Source organism: Ictidomys tridecemlineatus, chromosome X (genome assembly GCF_052094955.1).
Source record: "Ictidomys tridecemlineatus isolate mIctTri1 chromosome X, mIctTri1.hap1, whole genome shotgun sequence".
In the NCBI taxonomy this organism is placed as follows: Eukaryota; Metazoa; Chordata; class Mammalia; order Rodentia; family Sciuridae; genus Ictidomys; species Ictidomys tridecemlineatus.
The window spans coordinates 44,121,946-44,134,492 of record NC_135493.1 but is presented as its reverse complement, the minus strand read 5'-3'; the positions used below and the strand labels follow the sequence as shown (position 1 = coordinate 44,134,492).

The following is a 12,547-nucleotide window of genomic DNA, read 5'->3' as shown; positions in this document are numbered from 1 at the left end:
TTCTCTCCTCCTCCCTCATAATAATCACATCCTATATAATTTCTGTTCTCTCCCTGTCCACCATTTGAAATTGTAAACCCTTTTGCAAACTTGCTATTTTATTATAGGCAATAACTAATCATATCATTTTGTTTATTGTAATAATTAACTTTGTAGACATCATAGTAGGAAATATTTGTTTTAATGCTGTATATTGTTTGCATTGGTTGTTGTTATCATTTGTCTCCCCCTAAACAGTGAGGTACTGGAAACCTTCAGGGACACTATAAGTACATGGGGTAGAAACTCTAGTGCCTCAGATTCATAGTGTTAGATAGGTAATCACACAAACTACATGAAAAATCAAGGGAACAAATCATCCCAAACAAACCAAGATACATCGACATCACAGTGGAAGAAATGTCAGAGAAGGATTTAAACTGATCTGTGAAGTAAAGGAATTAATTCAGAGAGAAATTACAGAAAGCAAAAGACTTTAATAAAGAGGAAGAGATTCTATTAAAAAAAAGATAAGCAAAAAGTCCTCAAATAGAAGGAAACAATAAACCAAATTAAAAATTCAATAGAAAGCATCACCAACAGACTAAACTACTTGGAAGATAGAACCTCAGGCAATGAAGACAAAATATAGAATCTTGAAAACAGAGTTGACAATAGAGAGAAGATGTTAAGACACCATGAATAGAAATCCCAAGAATTATGGGATAACATGAAAAGATCAAATTAAAGATTTATCAGGGGTCTGGAGTTGTGTAGCTCAGCAGTACAGCACTAGCCTAGCATGAGAAAGGGACAGGGTTTGATCCTCAGCTTCACTAAAATATATAAATAAAGTAAAGGCATTGTGTCCATATACAAGTAAAAAATATGTATTTTAAAAAATATTTATCTGGCTAGATGAAGGCACGGAGATTGTGCAGGCCAAAGGAATGCACAATTTTTTAAATGAGAAAATCTGACAAATCTAAAGAATGAAATGGAAAATCAAGAAGCTTACAGGTCCCCAAATGTACAAAATTATAACAGACTCACATCAAGGCACATTATAATAAAAATGCCTAGCATACAGAATAAGAATAGAATTTTAAAGGCTGAGAGAGAAAATATATCAGATTACTTATAGGGAGAAAACAATTCAGACCTCAGCTAATTTCATAACACACTCAAACATAGGAGGCCCTAGAACAACATATACCAAGCTCTGAAAGAAAATGGTTTCCAATGAAGAATCCCATATCCAGCAAAATTAAGCTTCAGATTTGAAGATGAAATATAAAAACTCCCATGATAAACAAAAGTTAAAAGAACTCACAACTAGAAAGCCTGCACTATAGAATATTCACAACAAAATATTACATGAAGGTGAAATGAAAAAATAAACTGAAAAACACCAAAGAGAAGAACTACACTAAAGGAATAGTTGGGCTGGGGATGTAGCTCAGTTGGTAGAGTGCTTGATTTGCATGCATAAGGCACTGAGTTCGATCCTCAACATCACATAAAAATAAATAAATAAATAAATATTTATTAAAAAATAAAAAATAAAGGAATAGTCAATCAAAGGAGAAATTGATTCATATTAAAAACTAGAAATAAACCAAAATGACCAGGAATACAATCACATCTCAATTATAACCTTGAATGTTAATGGCCTAAAGTCAACAATCATAAGACACAGACTGACAGATTGGATTTAAAAATTAGACCCAACAATATATTGTCTCCAAGAGACTCACCTCATAGGGAAAGTCAGCCACAGACTGAATGTGAAAGGATGGGGAAAAGCATATCACTCACATAGATTGCAGGGTTTTCTATCCTATATCAGCAAATTAAAGTGGACTTCAAGCCAAAATTAATCAGAAGGGACAAAGAAGGACATTTTGTGATGCTTAAGAAATTCATACATCAGCAAGACAAAACAATAATAAATATTTATTGCCTAAGCAATGGAGCTTCTACATACATAAAAGAAAACACTTCTCAATTTGAAGAATCAAATAGACCATATCACAAACATACTAGGTGACTTTAACACACCTCTTTCACTACTGGGTAGACTCTCCAAACAAAAACTAAACAAAGAAACTACAGAATTAAAAAATATAATCAATAATTTACACTTAACAGACATGTAGAATATTTCATCCATCAATGAACAAATACACTTTCTTCTCAGCAACACATGGATCCTTCTCTAAGGACCATAAGACCATATCGTAGGCCACAAAGCAACTCTTAGCAAATAAAAAAAAATAGAGATAATACCTTGCATTCTATCAGGTCATAATGGAATGAAATTAGAAATCAATGATAGAATAAAAAGCAGAAGCTACTCTAACATCTGGAGACTAAATAATATGCCAGTGATTGATGAATGGATAGAAGCAGAAATCAGGGATGTAATAAAAAATACTTAGAGGTAAATGATAATAGTGACACAACGTATCAAACTCTATGGGACACTATGAAGGCAGTGCTAAAGGGAAAGTTCACGACATTGAGCTCATTCATTAAAAGAATAAAAATCAACAAATAAATGACCTAACATTATATCTCAAAGCCTAGAAAAAGAATCAATCAAAAGCAGTAGAAGACAGGAAATAATTAAAATCACAGCTGAAATCAATGAAATTGAAACAAAAGAAACAATTCAAAAAATTGACAAAACAAAAAGTTAGTTATTTGAAAAAATAAATGAAATTGATAACCTCCTAGCCAAGCTAGCAAATAGAAAGAGAGAGAAAACTCAAATTAGTAAAATTTGTGATGAAAAAGGAAATATTATGCTGGACACTACTGAAATACAGAAGATAATCAGAAATTATTTTGAAAATTTATAACTCCAATAAAATAGAAAAATCTTTAAGACATCAACAAATTTCTAGAGACATATGACCTACCCAAACTGAATCAGGGGGACATATACAATTTAAACAGAATTGATTTCAAGCAATGAAATAGAAGACACCATCAAAAGCCTACCACTAACCAAGAAAAGCTTAGGACCAGAGAGATTCTCAGCTGAGTTCTACAAGACCTTCAAAGAAGAATTAACACCAATATGTCTCAAATTATTCCATGAAATAGAAAAGGACAGAACCCTTCCAAACTCATTCTATGAAGCTAGTATCACCCTTATACCAAAATCAGACAGACACGTCAAGGAACGAAAACTTCAGATCAATATCCCTGATGAAAACAGATGCAAAAATTCTCAATAAAGTTCTGGCAAATTGCATATAAAAAACATTAAAAAGTAGTGCCCCATGATCAAGTAGGGTTCATCCCAGGGGCAAGGTTGGTTCAACATACAGAAATCAATAAACGTCATTCATTACATCAATAGACTTGAAAACAAGAATCATATGATCATCTCAATAGATGCAGAAAAACCATTTGCCAAAAGCATGTTCGAAACACCAGAAAAACTAGGGATACTAGGAACATATCTCAACATTGTGAAAGTTATATATGGTAAACCCAAGGCCAACATCATTCTAAATGAATTAAAATTAAAAATATTCCCTCTAAGAAATGGAACAAGACAAGGATGCCCTCTTTCACCACTTTTATTCAACATTGTCCTTGAAATTCTAGCCAGAGAAATTATACAGAAGAAAAGAAATTAAAGGGACACAAATAGGAAAACAAGTACTCAAACTGTCACTATTTTCCAAAGACATGATTTTTTTTTATTTAGAAGAGGCAAAAAATTCCACCAGAAAACTTCTAAACTAATAAATTAATTCAGCAAAGTAGGAGGATATAAAATCAATACCCATAAATCAAATGTGTTCCTATACATCAGCAATGAATCCACTGAAAGAGAAATTACCTCATTCACAATAGCATCAAAAAAATATTTGGAATCAATCAAACAGGTGAAAGACCTCTACAAAGAGGTGAAAAACCTCTAAAAGTGGTGACAACCTCCAAAGAGGTAAAAGATCTCTACAATGAATCTACAGAACACTAAAAAAAGAAGTAGAAGACGACCCTAGAAGATAGAAAGATCTCCCATGCTCTTGGATAGACAGAATTATCATTGTTCAAATGGCCATGCTACCCAAAGTGTTATACAGATTTCATGCAATTCCTAATAAAATCCCGATGACATTCACTGAACTGCTTGCAGAACTTGCCTGGACTATGTATCACTTGTATGCATTGTGAACTATCTGTTGGTGCAGCGACTTGTGGTAGTGTTGGGGTATTTTTGCTGATGGTGTCATCGGTGGTACAATTTTTCCAAAAGGAGCTGTCAATTGGCTTGGTGTATCTTCCTCCCTTCTGCTTGTCATGGTCGTTCAGCTAAAATTTGGGGGCCAACAGAAGTGAGGCAAAGAACTTTATCCCCCCGCCCACCGCTGGTACAAAGACTATCCACAGGTGTGGCTGTATGCTGGACCGGTAGTCAATGACAGGTAAGATCCAATTGCAATGGTACCAACCTAAGACAGGAGGCTGATGCCTTGAGGTCAGCTCATCTGATGACAGGTAAGGACCATATGTAGTATTGGACAACCTAAGGCAGGCACGGTCCATAAGCCACATGCTTGTTGTTTAAACAGAGAAGGGGAGATGTTGAGAGCCACAGCCAAAGGGGCCCCAGCAAACTTCCAGCTGCCAGCAAACATCCAGCTGCCAGCTGATGATTGGCTCACAGCGGCCCCAGCAAACTTCTAGCTGCCAACTGATTGGCTCCTCTGCGGTGATGCTCATTGGACTGTTTCTCCGCCCTTTCAGATCACAGAGCTGCCCATTGGGGGACTCTTTTTGGCTCCGCCCACACGACCCAGCCAATGGGCCTCAAGAGCAGGAGGAGTGGGGGAGGTTGAGAGGCTTGTGGGAAGCTGGTGGTGGCAGTTGGGCTCTGAGGGTTTTTCCTGAGGAGCTGTGTGGTGTGGTCTAAAAATAAAGTTCATTTCTTTTGACAAGTGGCTCCTGAATTGTGCCCAGCCAGACTGCGGCAGGTGAGGATGTTGGGGAAAAGATATACGCACACATTGCTAATGGGACTGCAAACTTTTGCAACCAATATGGAAAGCAGTATGGAGATTCCTCAGAAAACTTGGAATGGAATCACCATTTGACCCAGTTATCCCATTCCTAAGTTTATATCCAAAGGACTTAAAATCAGCATACTATAGTGATGCAACTACATCAATGTTTACAGCAGCTCAAGTCACAATAGCTAAATTATGGAACCAATCTAGGTGCCCTTCAACAGATGAATGCATAAAGAAATTGTGGTATGGAATTTACTCAGCCTTAAAGAATGAGATTATGGCATTTGCCAGTAAACAGATGGAATTGGATATTATCATGCTAAGAGAAATAAGCCAATCCAAAAGAACCAAAGGCCGAATGTTTTCTCTGATACACAGATGGTAATTCACAATAAGGGAGGCAGAGAATAGAGATACTTTGGATTAGACAGAAGGGAGAAAAGGGCATATGGGGTTAGGAATGATAGTAGAATGAATCAGACATTATTACTCTATGCATATATATGATCCCTCGACCTGTGTAACTCTACATCATGTACAACCAGAAGAATGAGAAGTTATACTCCATTTATGTACAATGTACCAAAATGCATTCTATTGTCATGTATAACTAATTACAACAAATTAAAAACTGAGGGCTGGGGCTGGGGCTCAGCAGTACCACACTTACCTGGCATGTGTGAGGCACTAGGTTCGATTTTCAGCACCATATATAAAGAAATAAAATAAAGGTCTAAAAAAAACTGAAAAATTTTTCATTATAGAATGGATAAAACTGTGGTTGCCAGGGAAGAATCAATCTTATAATCTCAAATTCCTAAAAAGACTATCTAAGCAACTGCCATTCCAACACCCATCTAAGAGATATATGGGAACCACTGCTTATTATAATCTATATAAGAAAATATAGGTATATTTACTGCAAGTTCATGATAATATAAACGTTCTTCCTTAATCAGGACATATCATTGCTTTCAAACTAAGAGTAACTTTCTAGATGGGCCTCAAATGCTACTCAAAGCACAGAACTGGCGATGGAAGAAAAATCCACCTGCTAATCCTCTTAAAGGATGAGATCAAAGTAGTTTTTCTACTTTCAGACTATTTGTGAACCTCATGTGTGCTACTCCACCATATACCCTTGTACAGATCTATGAACTCATTTGAGCCAGGCATTATATCTCACCAGTATGGAAGTGTCAGTGGTCTGCTGAATACTGCCGCCCTTCAGCTCTGGGGTAGAAGCTTCAGCAACCATCATGACCCCATCCTCAGAAACTGTCTTCTTTAGACACTTTATATGAGCTCAGTCACTAGATGAAGAGCTGTCCAGGGGAAGAAAGAATTCAACAATTACTATTCTTTATGAGATAAATATTTGCCATGAACCATGCTAGCACTGGTCAGTGACAAATAGCACTTATATAATTGGATAGTAGTTGTAACAACCAGAAAGTGCAATGGACTTCTCACCATGGCCTGTTCCTTCTCTGTTCCTTGTCTATCATCCTGTAAAAATAAAATTGAAAAAGAATAAGAAGTGGCCTAAATTCATACGGGCATTTATGATCCTACAATACTACAGGGATATGGGCTTGCACTGTGTTTTATCACTGAAAGTACCAGTAATCCCTTGGGTGAGCATTTCTACCCCCATTTTACAGAGGAGAAGCTGAGTCACAGAGGACCCTTCCTGTCTCATCCTCCAGCACTTCTTTATATAGAAAGTAGGTCCAGGACACCTTGGGGCAGGACATCATGCTGCCTGAGGCCAGGAGGGTCCCACATCTCTCTTCCTCTCCAGTCAGTAGAGACACCAAGCCCCAGAGTAGGAACAAAACAACTCAGTTCTGGGATCCCTTCCTCTCCCCACAACCCAGTGAGGCTCAGTCCCCACCACAGGACACTCACACCCTATGCTGAGTTCAGAAAACTGGAGGCACAGCCCTGCTCTCCAACCAGAGCAAGTTTGTCTCCTTTTCAAAGGAGACAACAGTTTAATGTGATCACTGTCAATATGATGACATCATGTTTCTATGGCTACCATAATGTGCAGGTTGTTCCTATACTCTAGAAATGCCGTTCAAGCATTTTTTTTCCCCCTTCGGTCCCTAGGGCTTTCTCTAAAATCAAAACATCTTCAACCTTCAGGATACACGAGAAACCATACTAATTAGATAACAGAAGTGGGGATTGCGGGTTTGGGAACGCTCTGGCCAGGTTGTTGGAATAAAGCATATTTTGCTATCAGGAATTGTGTTGTCTTTAAAAATGACCTTAGGAGAATATCATTTGTCCATAGAAACCCAGGGACAGATGTCTCCTAGGGCTCTTGAAGTTGAGCTAGCCTTCAGAGGAGAACATGCAAAACTTACATACCATCCTATGCAATTAGCCATCTGTGGCAGAAAATGCAAGAGGCTGTCCGTAGTCATGGGACTAAATGAACTAGGAACACCCAAAATGCCATTTGAGTTATTGTAAGGAGGCATATCTACAATAATATAGACGTTTATTAGGGAAAAACCTATTCAATCTAACCATACAATAGTTTATTCTCAGGAATTCTTATCCTGCATTCCTGATATTTTCTCCAAATGGAAGAACATCCACGATAAAACACATCTAGCCTTAATACACACCTACTCCTGCTGCATAACAAGAATGACTTACATGATTGCTGACAGTGTAAAGAGAAACAGGGATCCCATAGGCCAGGCCTTCTTCCATCAAGCCTCTTGGTGATAGGGGACAGAAAGATGTGAGTGGTAAAAACAAGGTTAAGAAAATAATTCTATAAAATAGGTCCATGTGCTGACTTCCAAGTGCTTTTTTTCCAAGAAGCAATTTACCAGTAGCCCTGCCTGGTTTAAGTGATATGTCACATTCCTCAGCAAACTACTTGTTATCTGCAAAAGAAATGCAGACCTGAAATAATATCCATGAGAAGAACCCCAGTTACCCTGAAGGGGATTATTTTTGTGACTCTTTTAAAAGCCAGATCCTGGAATGCAGGGAGATGAAATAATTTAGCAACAAATGACATAATTTCATTCTTCCTTATGGCTAAGCATAACTCCATTGTGTGTGTGTGTGTGTGTGTGTGTGTGTGTGTGTGTGTGAGATATACACACATATAGATAGATAGATAGATAGATAGATAGATAGATAGATAGATAGATAGATCAATCTCACATTTTCTTGATGGGCAGGCACCTAGTCTGGTTCTTTAACTTGGCTATGGTGGATTGTGCAGTTATAAATGTTGATATGCATGTGTCACTACAGTATGGTGATTTTAAATAATGAATAAATAACGAAGAATTTAGATAACTGGGTCATATGGTGTTTCCATTCCTAATCTTTTGAAGAATCTCTGTGCTGCTTTCCAAAGTTGTTATACTAATTTATAACCATATCAATGATGTAGTAGTCTATCATTTCCCCCAAATTATCACCAACAATTTTCAGTATTTCTGTTGTTCATCATTGCTATTTTGACTAGGGTGAAATGAAATTTCAGTGTAGTTTTGATTTGCATTCTCCTGATTGTGCAACTCATTGTTTTGAAAAGTGGAAATACTACAAAAACAAAGAACTCATCCTATCTTCCTCTTCATCCCATACCCCAGTGGAACCGAATATTTGATGAGGGAAAAAAATTTTTATAGAAGATTCCAGTAAATGTATGCAGAAGAAATCAGAATTAGAACATCATCATTTTCACAAAATTTAATGAAATTCAGATCAAGGTAATGATCATCAGAGACCAGGGGGAACCTTGATGTGAAAGGAAGATGAAAAATTTTATAATGGATGGATGAAGCTGCCCACTCCTGAACCCTATAACCAATCTCAATACACAGGAGAGACACAGTGTGGCTCCTGATGCAATCCTACAAGAATACACACCCCTACATGTGAGGTCCCCTTGTGCAAACACTTGAGTCTAAAATAAAGTCTTAAACCTACATATCCATTTAGGTAAAATAGAAGGAGACAGAGGGATATAACAACCCAATACAGATTCAATCAGCAAAATCCAGAATTGAGTCTCCACAAGATAAGAATATTCTCAGCAAATAAATTGGAAGGTTAAATAAAAAAGCATGGACCTTATTTGGATTAAGAGACACTTAGAATAAGAAAGGATCACAAGTTCAAAGCCAGCCTCAGCAACTTAGTGAGGTACTAAGCAACTTAGTGAGACCCTGTCTCAAACTAAAAAATTAAAAAGGGCTGGGGATGAAGCTCAGTGGTTAAGTGCCTCTGGGTTCAATCTCTGGTACAAAAAAAAAATAAATAAAAAGACAAATGAATAAATAGATACTTAATTCATCAGAGAGAGAATAAACACAAATTAAAACTAAAATCATATTGAGATATCACCATAAGTTCACTAGGAAAATAACAATGGAGTAGATGGAAAATACCAAGGGTTTGTAGGGCAGTGAAACAAGCAGAACTCTACACATGGCTGAAATATAGACTGGAATATAGATTTGAATAGAGTAGAGACTGGAATAATCACCTTGATCAATTGCTTGGTGGTATCCTCTGAGCTAAATGTACACATACACAGAAATGCCACTCAGGTACATGCTCAAGATAAATGAAATACATGTCCACTGAAACATACTATATGAAAGGAAAATGTAACTTTTCCTCTACCCATCTTGGGTTCATGGCTGAGATCCCTCAAACAGAAGATAATAAATGACAGATTATCAAGAGAAAAACATCCACAAGTATTAAATATATGTTTTACATGAAATGGGAGCCTTCATAAAGAAATGGAGACTCAGATAAAGGGTTAAATCTGATACTTTTATGAGAGGTTGGATGAAGAGTAGACAACTGTGGAGAAATGCGATAGAGGAAATGATCTAACATGAAGTAAACTGAGCAAGGCACCACTGGTCAGACTTTCTTCTGAGGCCCTTCACCTTCACAAATAAAGATGCTACTGTCCTCTGGGAATAGAGAGGGTACGTCTCACCTGAGGATTTTATTACCTGCTTCAGGGGAGAAAGGCAGAAGAAAGTGACAGCTTTCTGCTTCTATAATTTTCTCACATTCCTTCAGGTTAAAATAATCTGTTTGCCAATGAGCATTATTTTGAGTTTAGTGATTCCTGAACCAAATCAATACAAACAAGAATGTCCACAGGACCAAAATTCATAACAAGTCAAAAGTTGAAGAATACCCAAATCCTGACAAAAAGCTCCCAAATCTCTTGAAATCTTGAGAAATAATTCTTTTGTGTGCTAATGACATGATTGGTGGCTGAGAGCCCATGGATGGCTTCAGGTAGTCAGCTCTCCATCACTATAACACAAAATCTGAGATAATTAACTTTTAAGGAGAAATGGTTTATTTGACTCACAGTTTTCAAGGATCCAGTTGATGGCCTTGGTCCTATGGTAAGGCAACACATTATGGTGGGAACCTGTGACAGGATAAAACTGATTACATCATAAGCCAGAGAGAAAAGAGAAAGAAGAAGAGTCTGTGGTCCTACAATCCCTTTCAAAAGCATGCCCCATTGACCTAAGGACCACAAGACTCCACCTCCTCTAGGGCCTAACACCTCACAGTAGTTCCACTCTAAAGACAAAGACTTCAACATACGGGCATTTGGTTGGCACTTAAGATCCAAACTAGAGCAGCTAGTCATCCAGAAAGAACAAAGCATGATTAGAAGGGTTAGGAATTTTAGCCCCTCCCCCAACCCTTATGCAGGGGAAAAGCATTAAAAGTTAAGTTGATCATCAATAGACAATAATGTACTCAGTCATGCCTATGCAATGATGTCTTCCAAATACCCCCAGATCACAACAGAGTTCTGATGGGCTTCTTGGTTGAAAAATACATGAAAGTTTCTGGAGGCTGGTCCATCTGAGTAGGGTATGGAAATACTGTGCCCCTTTCCATATGCCTTGTTCTGTGCATCTCTTCAATTTGGCTGTTCTCCCGTAACCTTTGAAATGTCCTTTACAATGAATTGGTAAACATCAGTGAATTGTTTCTCAGTGTTCTGTGAATTGCTCTAGAAAATTATTCAAACACAAGGAAGGTTATTGAAACCCCAATTTATATTTCGTTGGTGTGACCTGTGCTTACAATTGACATCTGAAGTGAGGAGGGTGTAGACAGGTGGGCCTGAGCCACCAACCAGTGGGATCTAATGCTATATCAAGGTAAACAGTGTGAGAATTGAAAAGAATTAGCAAACACCTGACTGGTGTCTATTACAAAATCTGATACAAAATTGATTAAATATTGGTTGGGAGAAATCCCCACATAACTTGGTGCTCATAGATGCTGTGTTGAACATGAGAGCAGGAAAAATACACTTTTGGTTTTTTCCCCACCTCTCTCAGAATAATGTAAATATCACACACAATATAAAGAATGAATAAAGCCAGACACAAAAGATCACAGGCATTGGGCGTGGTGGTGCCCACCTGTAATCCCAGCAGCTCGGTTGGCTGAGGCAGGAGGATCGAAATTTCAAAGACAGCCTCAGAAAAACTGAGGCATTAAGCAACTCAGTGAGACCCTGTCTCTAAATAAAATACAAAATAGGGATAGGGATGTGGCTCAGTGTGTTAAATAGTGTCCCTGAGTTAAATACCAAAAAAAAAAAAAAAAGTCTACATGCTATGATTTTAGGAATTTTCTCCTACCCTCTCAATAGAGTATGGGGAAGAAGAGGAACAACCACACACATTTTCCTTATTTAAAGAACTTAGGGTCCTCTTGTATTACCTGCAGGTTGAGATTAGAGGAACATGTACCCTCTAAGCCCTTAACAAGTGATTTATCATATACAGGAACAATGCTAATGGCATATTCAACAGACATATACATGTGAGAAAAAAACAGATATACCTGGACCACAGTGCCAATCCAATCCACAAACTCTAAGTGACCTTGCGTAAGACACCACATACCTTATCTGGCTCATCCATCACTGAGGGTCAGGCCATCCCTGCCTCCCAACCATGGAAGTATAGAGAGCAAAACTATGTGATTCCCAACTTAAAAATCACTGAGTTCATAAAGGGGAAATAATTCACTTTGGAGGTCCAAGGAATTACTGAACAGTCAGTTGTTTAATGCATATCTGTGAGGAGTGTTACTTTTAAAAATATTTGTTATCCTTTGTTTTTACAATTATTATCTTTTTATTTTCTCAAACACCATCTGCTTTAAGGCACAATAGCTACCCAAGCACCACATCCTCCCAAAGACATACATTCCTGACCCAATATTACCCAAAATAGGATGACAGAGTTCAACTGTGGTGTGTTTCTTCTTCCTGAGTGTGCTGGTTAGGATTTTAGCTCTGACTGCTACTTAAAAACTGCATAAGAGATCCCTAAAAAACAAAACAAAACAAAACTGCATGACTTTGAATATTTTTAGTAAACCTTGTAGTCACTATAATGCCTCCTCTGCAAACCTGGGATTATGTAGTACTTATCCTTAAGTACTTAAGACAAAATGTTTGAAAACAAACGTTACTTTCT

General features: G+C 37.5%; 1 long non-coding RNA gene across 28 annotated transcripts in view; it reads right to left on the bottom strand.

Moving 5' to 3' along the window:
• The window catches only part of LOC110597942 (uncharacterized), an 87,790-nt gene that overhangs the window by 21,136 nt on the left and 54,107 nt on the right, over positions 1-12,547 (bottom strand). For 18 of the 28 annotated variants that reach the window (XR_013431727.1, XR_013431724.1, XR_013431740.1 and 15 more), the window contains 2 exons: positions 6,486-12,396; positions 6,199-6,337 (listed from right to left, as the gene is read on the bottom strand). This is a non-coding gene — a long non-coding RNA (uncharacterized LOC110597942). The remainder of the gene's footprint in view (positions 1-6,198; positions 6,338-6,485; positions 12,397-12,547) is intronic. The other 10 variants (XR_005733352.2, XR_005733332.2, XR_013431732.1 and 7 more) reach the window with 9 other exon arrangements.